At 41.5% G+C, this 19,209-nt stretch overlaps 1 protein-coding gene across 4 annotated transcripts in view; it reads right to left on the reverse strand.

Moving 5' to 3' along the window:
- LOC140204204 (rho GTPase-activating protein 6-like) overlaps window positions 1-19,209 on the reverse strand; it is a 161,366-nt gene that overhangs the window by 138,170 nt on the left and 3,987 nt on the right. The window contains exon 2 of one of the 4 annotated variants that reach the window (XM_072270703.1): window positions 19,010-19,144. The exons of the other annotated variants lie outside the window; for them this stretch is intronic. The gene's annotated coding sequence lies outside the window, so the exon portion shown is untranslated. The remainder of the gene's footprint in view (window positions 1-19,009; window positions 19,145-19,209) is intronic. 4 annotated transcript variants of the gene reach the window in all.

The following is a 19,209-nucleotide window of genomic DNA, read 5'->3' on the forward strand; positions in this document are numbered from 1 at the left end:
ATTGTTTTTTTTTACATAATATAGACAAATCTCCACAAGCTCTAATTCCATATTGCTATTTCACATCACTTTGAACCATTCAGAGAGTATACTATTTAATAAGTAAATAGAAGCCAAATGATTCATTTATTAGTTATGATCTAAAGGCTTGGAGTAGTTATGAAACTTGGAAGATTACAGCACAGGAACAGGCCCACATGCTTACATTAATGTACCTAACTAATTAAGCTAATAATGTCAACTTAAATTAATCCATTTTGTTTGTACATCATCCATATCCTTTCATTCTCTATATATTCATGTATCTATCTAGGAGATTTTTTGCTGTATTTATTTTATGTCTCCAACACCACTCCTGGCAGAGGATTCCAGGCAGCCACCACTCTCTGTATAAAATATTTGCCCTAAAATTCCTTTGAACTATTCCCCTTTCACCTTAGATGCATGCCCCCTAATACTGGACATTTTGATCCTGGGAAAAAAGTATCACCTGTCTACTCCAACCCAACCATCCACATTTTCATCCAAGTCACTTATGTATATATCAAGTATTTGGAAGCATAAAAGCAAAGTCTTCACTACAGCAGTAAAATTTAAATTCCGTTAATTAAATAAACTCAGAAGACAAGGCCGGTAATGATGATCATGACAGCAGAAAAACTAAATTGTAGTATAAACACTTCTAGTTCACTACTGTCCTTTAGCCAAAGAAATCTGCTGCCCTAACCTAATCAGCAAACTGCCCAGCTATTTTCTGACCTCTGCACGGCCAAGAGTGTCATTCAGCTGTGCCTGAATTCTACAAATTTACCATACAAACCATACAAATCCAGGAGAGCTGCTTGAGGGCATTGTGTTTGGTCTTACCACATCCAATGAGACGATGCAAAATTGGAGCTTCTAGTCCTGCCCTGGGTACAACACATAGATGCAGTCTCAAATTAATCATGCTAAAGCTTTTCGTTTAGTAGAGCTTCAGGTGATTTGCCATGCCACCAAATACTCTAACAAACTTTCACTGACGACCTGTTTAAGATGTTCAGACAGGTTGCTTCTTGGCAGATTCCCCACCATCCGGGTCATCCGCTCTTCTCTCTGCTGTTGTCAAGCAGAAGGTATGGTGGTCAAAGGTCGCATACCACCAGGCACTGGCCCTTCTACTTTCCAACAGCCACCAGGTTATTGACCTGAGCTGTAAAACATTAATGCTACCTTGACAATGGCACACTATGGACCCCCAATTGCACTATAATTGTCTCGTCTCAGACTGTACGCATAAGGACCAAAAACTAAACAGTATTTTTTCTCTTTATTATCTTGCATGATTTATGTATAATTATCTTTTTTTTATTCTCTTCATTATCTTGTAAAATTTATGTTTTGTATTACATGTCTGATGCTGCTGTGGGTAAGTTATTCATTATATCTGTACATCACCGTGCTGTGTACAGCACAATAAACTGGCAACTGGAAAAACAGTAACGAGAGAAAAGATGAAGTATGAAGGTAAGATAGCAAATAACAAAAAAGAGGATAATATCTTTATTATCTTTAATATCTTTATTTTTCCCTTTCAGGGTTCTTTTGAAGACCCTGACCTGGAGTTACACGCAGACTTCAGTTCTTTGTGGGAATGGGACCGGTTCTCGGGGTTTCAGGACCGGCCGTTGTTGTTCGGCATGCCAAGGATTCAGCCTGAGAGTCCAACTGGAATTCGAAAGCCTAAGATCTCGGGGCTCTGGAGACAAGCGGTGTCACGGCAGGAGACGCGTGTGTCGTCGGGGAGGCCAGAAAATCTTTCGCTGTGGGCCCGAAGACCTGAGATCTTTGTGATCTTCGAGCACTGAGCTTGTAAGAAGCAACAAAACAGACTTTTTAACATTGTAATCGAGCGGGTTGTTGCTACGTCTCCCGCTCGCTGTGAAAATGGGGGAGCCCTCCCTCTCCCTTATTAGATTAGATTATGAGGACACGCAGTCCCCTTTTATTGTCATTTAGTAATGCATGCATTAAGAAACGATACAATGTTTCTCCAGAATGATATCACAGAAACACATGACAAACCGACTGAAAAACTGACAAAAACCACATAATTATAACATATAGTTACAACAGTGCAAAGCAATACCGTAATTTGATACAGAACAGACCAGGGAGGGAAGGAGAGAAGCTGTGGTTTGTCAAATGCTGAATGAAATGTGATGGTCTTTGGGTAACTGCAAGGTCTGTGTCTTTGCTATTGCCTAGCTCACGCTTGTGCTCGGTAGCGGGTACGCTTTTTTTGCTGGGGGGGGTAATTTGGGGCTTTCACGTTTAACTGTCGTTCATTCTTTGGGGCACTTCTCTGTTTTTGTGGATGTTTGCGAAGAAAAAGCATTTCAGGATGTATATTGTATACAATTCTCTGACATTAAATTGGACCTTTGAACCTTTGAAAAGCTTTTTCAGATGAATAAAGTGTAAGAGTGACAAGAGACATGACACACCAGTGTAGCAGTTAGCATGATGATTTACAGTGCCAGCAATCAATCACCAATTGGGGTTCATTTCCCACTGCTGTCTGTAAGGCATTTGTACAGTCTTCCCATGGAAGAGTGGATTTGCTCTGGGTGCTTCAGTTTCCTCCCACATTCTAAAGAAGTTTGGCTAGGGTTAGTGAGTTGTGAGCATGCTATGCTGGCGCTGGAAGGGTAACAACACTTGCGGGCTGACTCCAGCACAATCCTTGGACTATTTTGGTCACTGCTGTTAAAACAACACAGTTTACTGTATGTTTTGATGTACATGTGTCAAATAAATCTAATTTATTTAGAAATAAAGAGCAGGAATCAGATTACTGGAAAATGATGCTTGAGAAGTAGTGATAGGGACAGAAGGAATGATGGATGGAGTGAATAAGTATTTTACATCAGGAAGACCTTTGACAGCCTTGTGCTGCTCAGAGGCATAATTTCCTATATGCAGGATGGGGGAGGGGTGCCTGCCTGGTTAGATTGGAACAGGAGAAAACATTTGATAGGATATCACACATGTACGTAATGGCTGTATTCTCCAAAATGGATTTTGGGAGGGAATCAATAATTGGATCCATCCGCTCTACACATACCCGTCTGAAGTGCAGTCCAAATCAATGGGTGGGAAACAGATAGGTGCCCCATCAGGTCTGGAGTCTTGCAGGGGTGCCCACTCTCACTTGTCTGGTTGGTGTGCTGTAAAGAACCCTTTGCCAAAGCCATCAGGAAGGACAAGACCATAAGAGGTGTGATGTTGCCAGGTAGTGGAGGGACTCAAGTAAAATCCTCCCTGGATGTGAACAATGCCATCATCGTCCACTCAGATGCAAGGTCAGATTGCAGATTGATCAGCATCTGCGACCAGTTTGAGTTGGCATCAGGAGCCAACGTTATCCACAGGAAGAGTGAGGCCATACTCTTCAGCAACTGACCATCCAATCCAGCGTCCCATTCAACATCAGGTCTGATTACAGGAAAGTGCTGCGGATTTGGTTTGGAGGAACTGAGGCATGCTAAAAGAATTGACTGAAGTGGACTAGGAAGGTAAAACTGAAATTGGGACTATGGGGAGGGCATTCCCCATTGATAACTGGGAAGAACATGATTATCAGGTCTCAGGGCTGCTGTACTTGGCACAGGTGTGGCTCATCTCCCACTCCTCCAGCTTTGGAATTACCCATGTTGTCTTCTGTTTCATCAGGGGATCCAAGATTGAACAGGTCAGATGGGCCACAATGCACAAGTGCCTGAATGATGAAGGAAAAAACTGCCCTCACCCTGATGATCACCTTCATGTGTGGCTGCATCAGGCGGTACATAGAACCTAGTGGGCACCAAATACAACTACATGTTGAGGCTCTATCTGTCCCCAGTGTTGCAAAGGTTGGGTTTGGCCCCATTGCAATGTAACATCCCAGTTAGCTGGACGTTGCCACACTACCTGTCCTTCATGGAAAAGTTCTTCTGAATCAATATCTTTGACTACACGTCCACTAGGCAGTGGTCAGTACAGAACATCCTGCAAACACAGTAGAAGGACTCAGTGGACACAGTGGAGTAGTTCCCTGAGCAAATTGTCCAGACCATCTGGCAGAAAGTCTTATTGGCAGACCTCAAAAGGCACCAAGACCTTTTGTGGCTGGCAGTGAGAGGTGCCATTCTTGCATGCCTGAAGCCTTACTCCCACAGCACACTGCCCACAGGATGAATGTCGTAGGGAAGAGGCAGTAGCTCACCTCTTTGTAGACTGTCGGCTTGTGAAGATGGTGTGGAGAAAGCTGCATGACAGAGGGTTCACTGATTGAAAGGTTGTTCCCAGGAACACACCCAGAGATAAACATCAAGTGCTGTTGGCAGATCACCGGCTTGGTGAAAGGCACCCTTTGGTCTACCTGAAAGTTGTTGGTGTGTCAGCACGTTGGTAAGTCCATGAATAGATGCTGCTTATTAGTACATTTAAGGCTGCAGAAATACATGGTGAGTGATTCACTGAAGCTTAGAGCAGCCACTGCAAGGGCTCAGTAGGGAAGGACCACAGTGTAAGATTTTTCTGCTGTTGGAGAGGGAGGGGTTGGGTTGGGTGTGGAAGCAGCTCAGTTATTGTAATAGGATACCACCCCAGAGAGTTACATGAGCAGCAGCAGAGCTATTAATTGATAAGTAGGAATATAGTAGAACCGTACTGAGAACTTTGACTTTGAATATAAAGAGTGAAAAGGTATTGCACAAAAAAGAGAAAATCTGCAGATGCTGGAAATCAGAGCAATACACATAAAATGCTGGAGGAACTCAGCAGGCTAGGCAGCATTTGTGGAAAAGAGTATAGTCGACATTTCGGGCTGAGGGCCTTCAGCAGGACTGGAGAAAAAAGATGAGAAATCAGAGGAAGAAAAGTTTTCTTACTTTCTTACTCCTCATCTTATTTTCTAGTCTTGATGAAGAGTCTCGGCCCGAAATGTCAATTGTTTACTCTTTTCCATAGATCCTGTCTGGGCTGTTGAGATCCTCAAGTATTTTGCGAGGTATTGCACAGTTCATTTTTGTTTATATTTTATTATGAATAAGGTTTATTTTGTTATATAAGGTTAGTAATAATCTATTAAGAATCACTAGACTCTGGTCCTACCGAAGGGTTTCGGCCCAGTACATCAACGGTACATTTTTCCATAGATGCCGCCTGCTGAATTCATCCAGCATTTTGTGTGTGTTACCAGACTCTGGATTTTGCTTACTTGAAATTTCAGGAGGCCTTCGACAAGCTGCCACTCCTAAAGCAGCTAAAAAATATAGGAGCAAATGGTATTAAGGAATGGTACTAACACGGATGAATGATAGTCTGACTGGCAGAAGACAAAGAGTAGGGTAAAGAAGGACTTCTCTGGTTGGCCACCAGTGACTAGTGTTTCCCAGGGCTCGCTGTTGGCTCCGCTACTTTTCACATTATATTTTAATGATCTAGATGACAAAACTGATGTTTTGTGGCCAAGTTTCTGGATGATACAAAGTTAAGCGGAGAAGCAGGGATTCTGCAGAAGGACTTGCACAGAATGGGAGAATGGACAATGAAGTGGCAGACTTAATACAGAGTGGAGAAGTGTATAGTCATGCATTTTGATGGAAATGATAAAGATAGGGAATTTTTTTTTCAGTGAGGTGAGAATTCAGAAATCAAAGGGGAATCCTCTCACAGTCCAAAGGTGTACCAGTTAGTACGTTAACTGGTCATTGTAAATTGTCCTGTGATTAAGCAGTGTTAAATAGGGGGGTTACTGGGTTTATTAGGGCAGTTGACTCTGTTTCATGATGTGTAAATACATAAATAAATAAATAGAATTCCCTAAAGGTTAACTTGCATATTGAGTCAGTAAGGAAAGCAAATGTAATTGTTGCTTTCATTTCAAGAAGACTACAATATAAAAGTGAGAATGTAATCCCGAGGCTTAGAAGTCATAGGTCAAACCACATTTGGAGTGTTATGAGCAGTTTTGGGCCTCAGATGTAAGGAAAGATGTGCAGGTGTTGGAGAGGGATGTTCGAAAGGAGGTTTACAAGAATGATCCCAGTGATTAAAGGGTTAATAAATGAGTAGCGTTTGATGATTTTGTGCCTATAATCACTGGAATTAAGAAGGCTGAGAAGAGGTCTCATTGAAATTTACAAAATATTTAAAGGCCTGGATAGAGTAGAAATGGAGAGGATGTTTCTTTCGTGTGTATTTAATATTTCATTAATATTTCAGGAATATTTTAATTATATTCTTTGTTTAAATAATTTGTTTGTTTGTTTAAATAATTCATTATAGGTTATATGTAAAAGTACGTGACTGGCATACGTCATTACACCAATATGCCACATGTGTGTGCCTCGCTTAAAGTAAAAGCAAAACTAAGACACAGATTTGTGGATTCAGAATTGGATTGACCGCAGATGGTTTATATTCTGCATGGAGGACGGTGTCTAGTGATGTTCCATAGGGATCTGTTCTTGGACCCCTCCTCTTTGTGTTTTTTATAAATGACCTGGATGAGGAAGTAGAAGGGTGGGTTAGTAAGTTTACTAACGACACAAAAGTTGGGGGTGTTATGGACAGTCTGGAGGGTTGTCAGAGGTTATAGTGGAACATCGATAGGATGCAGGACTGTGCTGAGAAGTGGCAGATAGAGTTCAACCCAGATAAGTGTGAAGTGGTTCATTTTGGTAGGTCAAATTTGAAGACAGAATATAATATTAATGGTAAGACTCTTAGCAGTGTGTAGGTTCAGCAAGACCTTAGGGTCCATGTCCATAGGGCACTCAAAGCAGCTGCGCAGGTTGACAGTGTTGTTGAGAAGGCATTTGGTGTGTTGGCCTTCATCAACCATGGGTTTGAGTTCAAGAGCCATATATATATATATATATATATATATGTGTGTGTGTGTGTATATATAGTTTGATAGCTATATCAGCAGGATGCCACTGGCACTCGGGCGGAGCCCAAGGCTGACTCTGCAAACTATTTAAGCTCTGCACCACTGCCCTCTGCAGTGCAGGGGTCAGGGGTTTGAGTCTCAGTGCTAGCGGTCCATTAAGAGTCTTGGGCTGGACCCCTCTGCCCATAAAAGCCTCCGGATGAGAGTGACAAGAACAAGAAGACTCATGCCAGCTCAAAAACAAGGTCCACGTCAATGGTTGGGGAACCGGGACCATCTGGTGATAAATTGGCTACCAGAACAAACCATAAATGGACGAGACTGGACAACGTGGAATTCATGGAATGCTGCTTCAACAGCAACCCACATGAAAGAGGGTATATCAAGTGCACGTGGGGACTCTGGCAACAGCGAAGACCATCGTCCACATTCCACATTCACAGAAAGACAACTGGTTCCGTAGCAATTAAACATTGTCATCAGAGGATTACCATCACATGTTGAATTGGAAGACGTACTATCACGATGCACCACAGCAACATTATCGCAGAACCAAGCCGATTGGGAAACACGAGTTGAATCCCCATCTCCACAACTCTCAGATGGTGCAAAGCTAATCTAGTCAGGAGTGCAGAGATATGTCCATAGCTGAAGCCCTAGAAACTGCCAAGCAACAGTTAACAGCTCTGGCTACCAGAGTACAGATTTACACCAAGGACACAGAAGCCAAGTGAATAAATACACTTTTCTCCAAAGAACCTGGAAAAGTATGCACACGGTTCCAGAGCAACTGCATGCCAGTACCTGAATCAACCAAAACAGCAACTGAGGAGTACTGGAAGTGTATATGGGGGAAAGAAGCATCACATAACGCCAGTGTCCAATGGCTGAAAGGCCTACAAACAAGCCTTTGCAATCTCCCAAAGGAAGAACCATTCACCATCACAGCAACCGATGTCCAGCAATGAGTAGCAAGTATGAAGAACTGGACATCACCAGGGCCTGCAATAATCCACGCCTATTGGCTGAAGAAACCTAAAGCATTACATCCATGGCTGGCAGCTCAAATGAATCAGGTGCTTGAAGCAAGCTCACACCCTGACTGGCTAACCCAAAGAAGGACAGGACTGTTAATGAAAGATCCTCACAAAGGAGCAACACCATCAAACTGCAGGCCTATGACCTGCCTGTCAACAACATGGAAGCTCCTATCAGGCATCACAGCCACCAAGCTGAAGGAATGTGTGTAAGTTCTTGAGCCCTGCTCAAAGGCAGGTTGGTAACAGATCCAGAGGCTCCAAGCACGAACTGCTGATAGACAAGGCAGTCATGCGAGACTCCAAGACTAGACAAAATTTACCTAAGCACAGCCTGGATCGACTACCAGAAAGCATATGACTCAAAGCCCCACACATGGATCCTGGAATGCCTGGGTGTGTAAAAGGTCAACAAGACACTCAGGACCTTCATTAGGAACTCAATAGGCTGTTGGAGGACAATGCTAGAAGTTAACTTAAAGCCAATAGCACATGTCCATCAGATGTGGAATATACCAAGTGATGCACTATCCCCGCTGCTGTTCTGCATAGGCTTGATCCTCCTAAGCCAGATCATCTCAAAGAGTGGATATGGGTACAGGTTCAAGAGTGGAGTGACCATCAGCCACCTCCTGTACATGGATGACATCAAGCTGTATAGCAGAAATGAAAGAGACATAGGCTCACTAATCCACCTTACAAGGGTGTACAGCAGAGTCATTTGCACTGGAAAAGTGCAGACGATGGTAATGAATTGGAAGACATACAATCGCGATGCACCACAGCAACATCACCGCAGAACTGAGCTGATCAAGAAACATGAGTTCAAGCCAATCCTCCACAACTCTCAGATGGTGCAAAGGTAATCTAGTAAGGAGTACAGAGATATGTCCATAGCTGAAGCCCTGGAAAATGCCAAGCAACAGTTAACAGCTCAGGCTACCAGAGTACAGAGGCAAACTCATCAAGGCTGAAGGAGTCGACTTACCTGAAGGCCACACACCAGCTGTACAGGACAGTTACAAATACCTGGGGACAGCTACAGATACCTGCGTGAACGCCACGATAAGGATGCAAGGAAGGTTCCAAATACCTCCAAAGAGTGAGACAGGTTCTAAAAAGCCAGCCAAATAGGAAGAACGACATCAGAGCCATCAACACATTCACCCTACCAGTTATCAGATACCTAATTGCAATAGTGTACTGGCCAAGGAATAAACTGGAAGCTGCTGATATCAAGACCCAGAAACTACTAACAATACGTGGAGGATTCCATGCAAAGTCCAACATTGAATGATTGTACACCTGCCAGAATAAAGGAAGACAGGGACTTGGAAGTGTCGAGACCACAGTCCTGGACGAGCTGCAAAACATCCATGAGTATGTCAGGAAGGTGGCCCCTAAAGATGACCTGCTAGGTGAATACCTCAGACAGCAGGCAGAGGACATGGAAATGGAAGAGGGTGAAGCAGAGCCAGAGGATCAGAGGCCATTTCAGGACAAGCCACTGCACAGGATGTACCATCAGCAGATACCAGAGGTGGCTGACATAAGAAAGTCCTACCGGTGGCTGGAAGTGGCAGGGCTGAGGAACAGCATAGAGGCGCTGCTCATGGCAGCACAAGAACAGGCACTGAGCACAAGAGCAATGGAAGCAGGGGTAACAGACAAGACCCAAGAAGCAGACAGGGTAAGGAATCCATTGAAACCATTCAGCACATAGTGGCAGAGTGCAAAGACAGCATACACTGAAGGTCACAACTGAGTTACAGGAATTGTGCACAGGAACATCTGCACTGAGTACAGACTAGACACTCCCAAGTCCAAATGGGAAACACCCAAGACGGTAGTGGAGAATGATGGAGCTACGATCCTGTGGGACTTCCAAATACAGACTGATAAGCAGGTACTGGCCAATTAACCAGACACAGTAATACTGGACAGGGAACAGAGGAAAGCAATGGTAATAGATGTGGAAATTCTGAATGACAGTAACATCAGGAAGAAAGAATATAAGAAGCTGGAGAAGTACCAGAGCTTGAAAGAACAGATAGAAAAGATGTGGAAGGTTAAAGCCAGAGTACTCCCGGTGGTGACAGGAGCACTTGGAGCTGTGGCACCTGGACTGGGAGAGGCTCTAACAAATCCCAGGAACAACATCTGAGATCTCAGTCCAGAAGAGCGCCCTACCAGGAATAGAAAGGATATGGCGCTGAACCCTCAAACTCTCAGACCTCTGGGAAAGGACCTGAGATTGAGGGAAAAATACACATACACATTACCTCTCTCTCTATATATATAATTGAGTTGAATTTCATTCTATTTTGAGTTGGAGTTACAGCTAAGCAGCAATGAATGTTGTGTATTTAATATTTCAGTAATAGTTTGGGTAATATTGTAAATATATTGTTTGATTAAGCATTCTTTAATTGTTTAACTAATTCATTACAGGTTGTGCAATACTGTGCAAAAGTCGTGGGCACATACAGGGTGTATGTAGCTAGGGTGCCTTAGAATGTTGCACAGTACTGTAGTAATTTTATGTATTGCACTGTGCAGCTGCCACAAAACAGCAAACAAATTTTATGACATGTGTGAGTAAAGATAAACCTAATTCTGATACGTGTCTCTATTGTGGATTGAGAATGGAAAGGCAGCAGGGAGAGGGGCATCATGGTTGGGAAAAGAGGAAGAGAGAGGGGAGGAAGTGTGAAACACCAGAGACATTCTATAATGATCAATAAACCAATTCTTTGGAATCAAGTGTCCTTGCCTGGTATCTCGCCCTCACCATTCCTAACACCTTTTGCTTCCAAAACCAAATTTACAAACTCTCTCTCCATCCACGTTGACAAATACAGTACTGGGCAAAGATCTTAGGCCTCATTGCTATATATTTGTGCCTAAGATTTTTGCACAGTATTGTATGTAAATATACTGTATATGAATGGCATATGTCATCACACCACGTCTTATGTGCACGCCTCTCTTGAAGTACAAACACAACTCTCATGCTCCCTTGTTTTTATTTTTGGTCAGTTTTATGTTTTGGAGTTAAGAAACATAACATTTTCCAGTAGTGGGAGAGTCTAGATTCAGATGGCACAACCTCAAAATAAAACAATGTCCCTTCAGAACTGAGTTGAGTAAGAATTTCTTTAGCCAGAGGGTGGTGAGTCTGTGGAATTCATTGTCACAGATTGCTGTCGAGATCAAGTCATCTAATATATTTAAATTGAAGTCTGATCTGTTTTGATTGGTAAAGGTGTCAAAGGTTTCAGGTAGATGGCAGGAGAGTGGGATTGAGAGGTAAAAATAAACCAGCTGTGATCTAATCTTGGAGCAGATTTGATGGGCCTAATTCTGCTCCAATGCCTTGGGTTCTTAAGGTTCTGATCACACAAAATATTATTCAACTGCTGTGGTACAAATCAATATCCCTTTAACAAAATGTAATACTTTCTGTACATAAAAATAAATTAGACTAAGTACTGGTCTGGTGGGCTTTCTTTTCCCTTGTTTAAAGATTTTAGACTGTAATATAAATACGCTTTGAGGCTATTATGTGTAACTGCTGTTTATTGTAGTTCCTCCAAATTTATCCATTTGGCCCAGGACTTTTACAGATTTTTAGTTGCCAAATGGCTTTTTTTTGCTGATGGAAAGTACTCTGCATTAAAAAAAGTGACCATGTTTCTTTGTATGTTTATGAGGCTATGTGATCTTTGAATATGGTACAGCAGCCAATTTAAATTTATGGTCCTATGTGTTTCTTTGTATGTTTATGAGGCTATGTGATCTTTGAATATGGTACAGCAGCCAATTTAAATTTATGAACCTATGTGTTTCTTTGTATGCTTATGAGGTTACGTGATTTTTGAGTACGGTACAGCAGCCAATTTAAAAAATCACATTTTAAGATACAAATCCTGTTAAAGCAAATTCCATGTGGTCATACTTTCCAACATGGTGATTAAATCAGATTAGTTTGCCTTTTTTGCATCGGTCTGCCTCAATATTATTAACTTGACTCTGAGGGAAAACTAGCCTGGAAATAACAACTGACATCATTGTCACCATGGAGGAGTACAGTAGAAATGTCTGTTTAGATGAAGTATCAAACAAGAAGTGCTAGTCCATGAAATGTTTAACTAGGGTCTAATAACTGATTGGTTCCATAACTGTATTTAAAATGGTTGAATCAACTTATACAAAATAATTTGAATTCAGTTTAGTTTTACTTTTTAATCAACGTCCTAATGATGAAAGTGTATGTGTTTTAATTTCTAAACTCACTCCTTATTTCTTATAACTTCTTACTTCCCAGAACGAAGCAGCAAGAGCTGTTCTAAAAAATGCTGAATGTAGATGGGATATTACAAATGCAGGGATATAATTAAATGAATCCTGTAATCATCTGATCAAATAAAGCACACAAAGAAGAGCATTGAATAATTATCTCTATACTGATTTTCATTTCATTGTATTTGCTTATTGATACCCACCATTTGGTATCACAGCAAAGACAGCGGTAGAGGTCACAGAAAAAAACAACTATTTTATAGTTTGAGTCGATAACCACAAACCCTTGTTTTTTTCCAGCAACATCTATCAATATTCACCATCAAAACTCAGTCAAGACCTACATCTTGCCAACAAAAACACATCTGTGTGTAGTATTCTGCATTCTTGAAATCTAGAGTGGAAACAGAAGACAAAGTACCAGATAATCAACCATTTTCATTTTGTTTTGAGATGAGCTGTGACAAAACATTTTTGAATTCTTTCAGACATCCCCCATATTCTGTAATGTTACTCACTATCATTTTATTAACCGGTGGAAACAATTTCTCGGAAGTAGCCTTAAGATAATTTACCACAGACAACACATAACACTAGACAACACATTTTCTCAAAAGCATTGGTTCTTCAATTTTTTTTTGTTTATGATAGACTGCTTGAATCTGAACACAAATTTCAGACTTCCTGAATCGCATAGGAATTTTGGAGAAACAAGAAATTAACTTTTATTGAATGTAATGCATTTAATTGCTTAACAGTGCTGACACTTTGCAATAGCTCAATGAAGATAAAAATGTGTTGTTGATGATTTTCATTTGTATTCAGTGTCCGAGGCTTCTCACTTGGTGTCCAATAATAATCAGCCAACATTGATGGATTCCAGTTGTCTTGATACCATTTCTTCATAACCGCAATGTGCTGGTGAAACATTTCACCCAGCTCATCAATGACAGTGCCAAGATTTGCAGGAAAGAAGTCTAAATGGAATGCAACAAATGTGAGGAGCCCAAGCTTTGTCTTGATCACTAATTTTACAACCAAAGTACAGCTTATAGGCTTTCTTAATAAGAGAAGTCATGCTCTGTCGTTGAGATTGAAGTGCATACTCATCACAAATATAACAGAAAGTATTGCAGCTGGTGCAACATTAACAAGACATTTTGTTATCACAAATACTTCTGAAAAATCAATTACTTTATTTTAATGAGTACACACCACGTGCTATTGGCGTAGAGCATGCACATCAACATGATCGCAAACCAATCACATTGAAGTGCAATGTGAATGTAACGTGTAGAACGGTGTGTGTGTGTGTGTGTGTGTGATACTTTTATAGCCTTTCTAACACCTGTCTTGCAATGCATCATCTGCCCTGCCGAAGCATGCCCAAGCATACCTGGACAAGATGGACAACATTTTAATTGACTTGAATTATGAATTGAAATAACAAATATAGCTGATTACAAAAATTGGTGCATGATATGGAAATTTCATCATGTTTTTATGATTAGCAGCCCAAAAGTACTTGGGAAGCAAAATCCTTGTTGTCCAGAACTCCTTTAAATTTATAAAATCTCTGAATTCTTCAGTTTCTTAATCACCTTGTCAGTATATACTGGCTGTGTGGTGAAAAAGGCACAACAGTGCCTCTTTCGCCTCAGACGGTTGAAGAAATTGGGTGTGGGCCCTCAAATCTGAAGAACTTTCTACAGGGGCACAATTGAGAGCATCCTGACTGGCTGCATCACTGCCTGGTACAGGAACTTTACTTCCCTCAATCGCAGGACTCTGCAGAGGGTGGTGTAGACAGCCCAGCACATCTGTAGATGTGAACTTCCCACTATTCAGGACATTTACAAAGACAGGTGTGCGAAAAGGGCCAAAAGGATCACTGGGGACCTGAGTCATTCCAACCACAAACTGTTTCAGCTACTACAATCTGGGAAATGGTGCTGCAGCATAAAAGCCAGGACCAACAGGCTCTGGGACAGCTTCTTCCACCAGGACATCAGACTGCTTAACTCATGCTGACACAATTGTATTTCTATGATATATTGACTATCCTGTTGTACATACTATATATTATAAATTACTATAAGTTGCACATTGCACATTTAGATGGAGATGTAACATAAAGATTTTTACTCATGTATATGAACGATGTAAGTAATAAAGTCAATTCAATTCAATTCAGAATTCTCTGTTAAAAATATTACTGAATTTATTCTGTATCTGTATGAGCACTTGATGTGTCAGCGCATTGAAGACAATGGACTAAGTGCTCATAATTGTTGACATGCATCTGGTAGGTCGAAACACCTGCTTCTGTGTTGTATGATCTTAATGATGTTAAAGATTATTGTATTAGATCAATAAAAAGATGAAGTAGAGAAAAGGAGAAAAAATCTTTTTTTTATTTTGGGGGGACTTATTAATTCAGTGCCATGAGGATCTGTAGTGGATTCATTGACATTCTCAATTCATGTTAATGGACTTAAAGATACTCTTCTTTTGCTGGCCTTTCCCCAGGAACCACCAATGAGGTGTTCTTCATCATAAGCTCATCTTTGATTTTCACACCTGCAGTTTGCTGATGAGCACATTTTAATGCAGATGTATATATCTTCTTGCATCTAGTTCCAGTGATGGACATGGAATTATTTATTTAAATGGAGTTGTTGAATTTAATTGTGGGATAGATTTTTAAAATATTTTATTGCATGCTTTAAATTTACATCATATAACTTTGTTTTAAGAAAAAAATTGATTTTTTTTATTTTTCAATTACTTAAATCCTTTTAAAGTGTTCTCAGAGACATTTTAAATCAGTTCAAAGATCTTTGGTAGTTGCAGGTTGTCAAAAAGCGAACACAGCAAATGGGTGGGGCGCCAGCATCCATGGCTTGAGACCTAACATCTGCTCATGGCCCATATGGCCCTCTGATTTCTGTGCCTGAGGGTGATATGAGAGCATTCTTCAAGAGGATGAACCCATGGAAAGCATCTGGCCCAGATGGTATACCTGTCTGAGTACTGAAGATCTATGCTAATTGACTGGCTAGAATGCTACTGACATCTTTAAACTCTCGCTTCAGCAGTCTGAAGTACTCAAATGCTTCAAGCAGCCTTCAATCATACCAGTGCCCAAGAATAAAGTGGTAGCGTGTCTCAATGACTGTCGTCCATTAGCACTTAAATCCACTGTGATGAAGTACTTTAAAACGTTTGTTAGTAAACATATTTTTCTCCTGCCTGAGGAGCAATCTGGATCAGCTCCAATTTGCCGACTGCCACAATAGGTCAACAGCAAATGCCATTTTACTGATTTTTCACTCAGCCCTGGAACATATGACCAGTGAAGATCTAGATGCTCTTCAATGGCTACAGCTCTGTATTCAACACTATGATCACCTCAGAGCTAATTAATAAACTTCAGGACCTAGATCTCAATACCTAATTGTGAAACTGGACCCTTGATTCCTTAACTTGCAGACCACAGGCAGTTCAAATGGCAACAGCATCTCCTCTACAATCTCCACTCACATAGGTAGACCACAAGGCAGTGTGCTTAGACCCCTGCTCTAATCGCTTTATACTTATAACTGTCTGGCTAGGTACAGCTCCAATATATATTCAAGTTTGCTGACGACACCACTGTTGTTAGCTGAATTAAAGGTACTGATGAATTGGCAAATAAGAGGAAAACTGAAAATCTGATTGAACGGTGTCATGGCAAGAACCTCTCATTCAATGTCAAAAAATCCAAAGAGCTGTTAATTGACTCCAGGAGGAGGAAACTGGAGGTCCATGAGCCAGTCCTCATTAGGGAATTGGAGGTGGGGAGAGGAAGTAACTTTAAAATTTCTTGGCGTTATCATTTCAGAGAATTTGTCTGTGATCAGCATACAAGTGTCATTACAAAAGAATAGCTCAATACTCCTAGAATTTTGTGCAGATTTGGCAGGTCATCTAAAAGTTTGTTAAACCTCTATAGATGCACACTGGAGTGTATCCTGGTTGGTTGCATCACAGCCTGGTACGGAAACACCAATGTCCAAAAACAGAAAAACCTACAAAAAGTAATAGATACAGCCCAGTCCATCACGGAGAAAACTTTCCTCACCGTTCAGCATATCTACAAGGAGCACTGCCACAAGAAAACATCAAGGACTTGACCTCCATCCAGGTCATGCTCTCTTATCGGTACTGCCATCAGAAAGGTGGTACAGGAGTCTCGATTTCCACACCACCAGGTTCAGAAACAGTTATTATCTTTCAAACATCAGGCCTCTGAGCCAACATGGTTAAATTCACTCACCTCAACACTGAATTTACTCCGCAAACTATGGACTCACTTTCAAGGACTCTACTCATGCTCTCAATATTATTTATTACTTATTATTATTATTATTATTTGTTTGTTTTGTATTTGCACAGTTTGTCTTCTTTTGCAGACTGGCTGTTTGTCCCTCTTCGCGTGTAGTTTTTCATCGATTCTCTTGTCCTTCCTTGCAGCTACTGTATATGCCCACAAGAAAATGAAACTCAGGGTAGCATATGGTATCATATATATATGCTTTGATAATAAATTTACTTTGAACGTTGAACTTTGAACACTTCACTCAATGCAACAGTAATGAGGCCTGCAGGTCAATGGAGCATGAGACCAGAAAACGCAAGTGTACAGAATATTGCAGGTAGCAAGCTGGGTCTAGCCTGATTCAGAAAGACGAGAGGGTCTACAAATGCTGGAAATCCAAAGCAGCACACACAAAATGGTTCAGGAACTCAGCCGGTCAGGCAGCATCTATGCAAATGATTAAACAGATGACATTTGAGGCTGAGACCCTTTTTCAGGGCTGAAGGAAAAGGGAAGATACCAGAATAAAAAAGTCGAACGGGAGGCTAGCTAGAAAATGAAGGTGAAGCCAAGTTGGTAGGAAACATAAAGGGCTGGAGAAGAAGGAATCCCATAGGAGAGGGGAGTGGAGGAGAAAGGGAAGCAGAGCAGACCCAAGGGGAGGCAATAGGCAGGTGAGAAGAGGTAAAAGGCTAGCATGGAAAATAGAGGAGGGGAGGGGGAGTGATTTTTTTTTACCAGGAGAAATTGATAGTCATGCCATCAGGTTGCAGGCTACTCAGATGGAATATAAGGTGTTGTTCCTCCACATTAAGGGTGGCTTCATCTAGGCACAAGACGGGGCCATATACAAACATGTCTGAATGGGAATTAAAATGTTTGATCACTGGGAAGCTCCACTTTCAGCAGAGAGAGAAGAGGTGCTCGACAAAGTGGTCCTCCAATTTACAATGGATCTCACTAATTTAGAGGAGGTCACACTGCAAGCTCCAGAGACAATAAATAACCCCAACAGATTCACAAGAGGAGTGTTGCCTCACTTGGAAGGACTGCAGGTTTCCCCCGCCATCCGAAGATAGAGTTCCTATGAAATGGTTCGTAAGCCGGAATGTTGTAAAGCGAAGAAGCAATTACCATTTATTTATATGGGAAAACTTTGTGAGCATTCGCAGACCCAAAAATAACCTACCAAATCATGCCAAATAACACATAAAACCTAAAATAACAGTAACATATAGTAAAAGCAGGAATGATATGATAAATACACAGCTTATATAAAGCAGAAATACTTTTCCACAATCATTGCCTGAACAGTTCTCCGTAGCAAAAATCTCATGCAAGCACTCTCGGCAGAAACACAGCGCAAGCGCTGTCGGCAAAAACACAGTGTAAGCGCTCTCCAGTAATCTTTAAACTATGAAGCTGCCAAATCATACCAAATAACATGTAAAAATACACAGCCAATATAAAGTAGAGATAATGTATGTACAGTGTAGTATCACTTATGGGAATTGGGAAGTCAGCTTGCCGAGCACACTGATGATGGTGTGTTAGGCTGACTTGTCGGAGTTTGGGTGGTGCAGTGGCCCCCATGCTCCGGGCAGCGAACCGATATTGAACTGCGAAGCATGCAGGTATACAGCAGTAGCCAGGAGGCACACAGCACATCTTTAAGCAAAAAGCCGAAATAAACATGCTAATTAATTAGGTGCTGTCCGGCACGTAATCGTCGGCCCAGATCAGAAGCGATTGCCGATTGCATCGCCTCTGATCTGGGCTGACAATTATGTGCCGGGCGGCACCTAATTAATTAGCACGTTTATTTTGGCTTTTTTCTTAAAGATATGCTGAGTGCCTTCCAGCTACTGCTGCATTCTCTGTGAATCGGTATCTGTCCGCGGCCTGGGGGTTGGGGTGGTGGGACACTGGGGTGTCATCTCATCGTCGATCAGGGCAGGCAGCTCATCTTCTCCTATCTCTGCCTGCCTCGATGTCGAAGGTCGAGGTTCGTCGCCTACTGTGGCTGATGTGGAAGGCTTGCTTGACTGCTGAGCCTCACGCATTTTTCTATCATACAGTTCTTTGTAAGCACTCAAACCATCTTGCAAATATGCCCTAAAGCTACGTACCATTTCAAAATTAAAGTTGTACTTTATCATTACTCATTTGGTTTCAATTATTATCCTTTCCTCTTCCAATTGCATCAGCTCTTCATCTATCAGTTCTTGGTCATGGGATGCCAAAACTTCTTCAACATCATCTCCGTCAACTTCCACAAGCCAAACTCACGTTGTCCTTACTTCGTTCACCATGATCAAAACGCTTAATTATGTCTAGTTTTATGCTAAGTGCAACACCCTTATGAGCTCTTTCAGGCTTTTCCGATACCTTAGAATTCACCTTGCAAACGGCTGCTCACAGGCATCTGTTTAAGCAATGCCGGCGAGAATGCCGTTCCGAATCTGGGGAAGAGCGGCTGCTTTTCTTTTCGCGCGCTGCCTTTCTTCATAACAGTGAAAACACCTGTTAGCGAAAACAGGGAACTAATGTAGGTCTTTCGTAACAGTGAGGTTTCGTAAAGCGAACGT

The sequence above is a fragment of the Mobula birostris genome, chromosome 10, assembly GCF_030028105.1.
Source record: "Mobula birostris isolate sMobBir1 chromosome 10, sMobBir1.hap1, whole genome shotgun sequence".
Classification (NCBI taxonomy): domain Eukaryota; kingdom Metazoa; phylum Chordata; class Chondrichthyes; order Myliobatiformes; family Myliobatidae; genus Mobula; species Mobula birostris.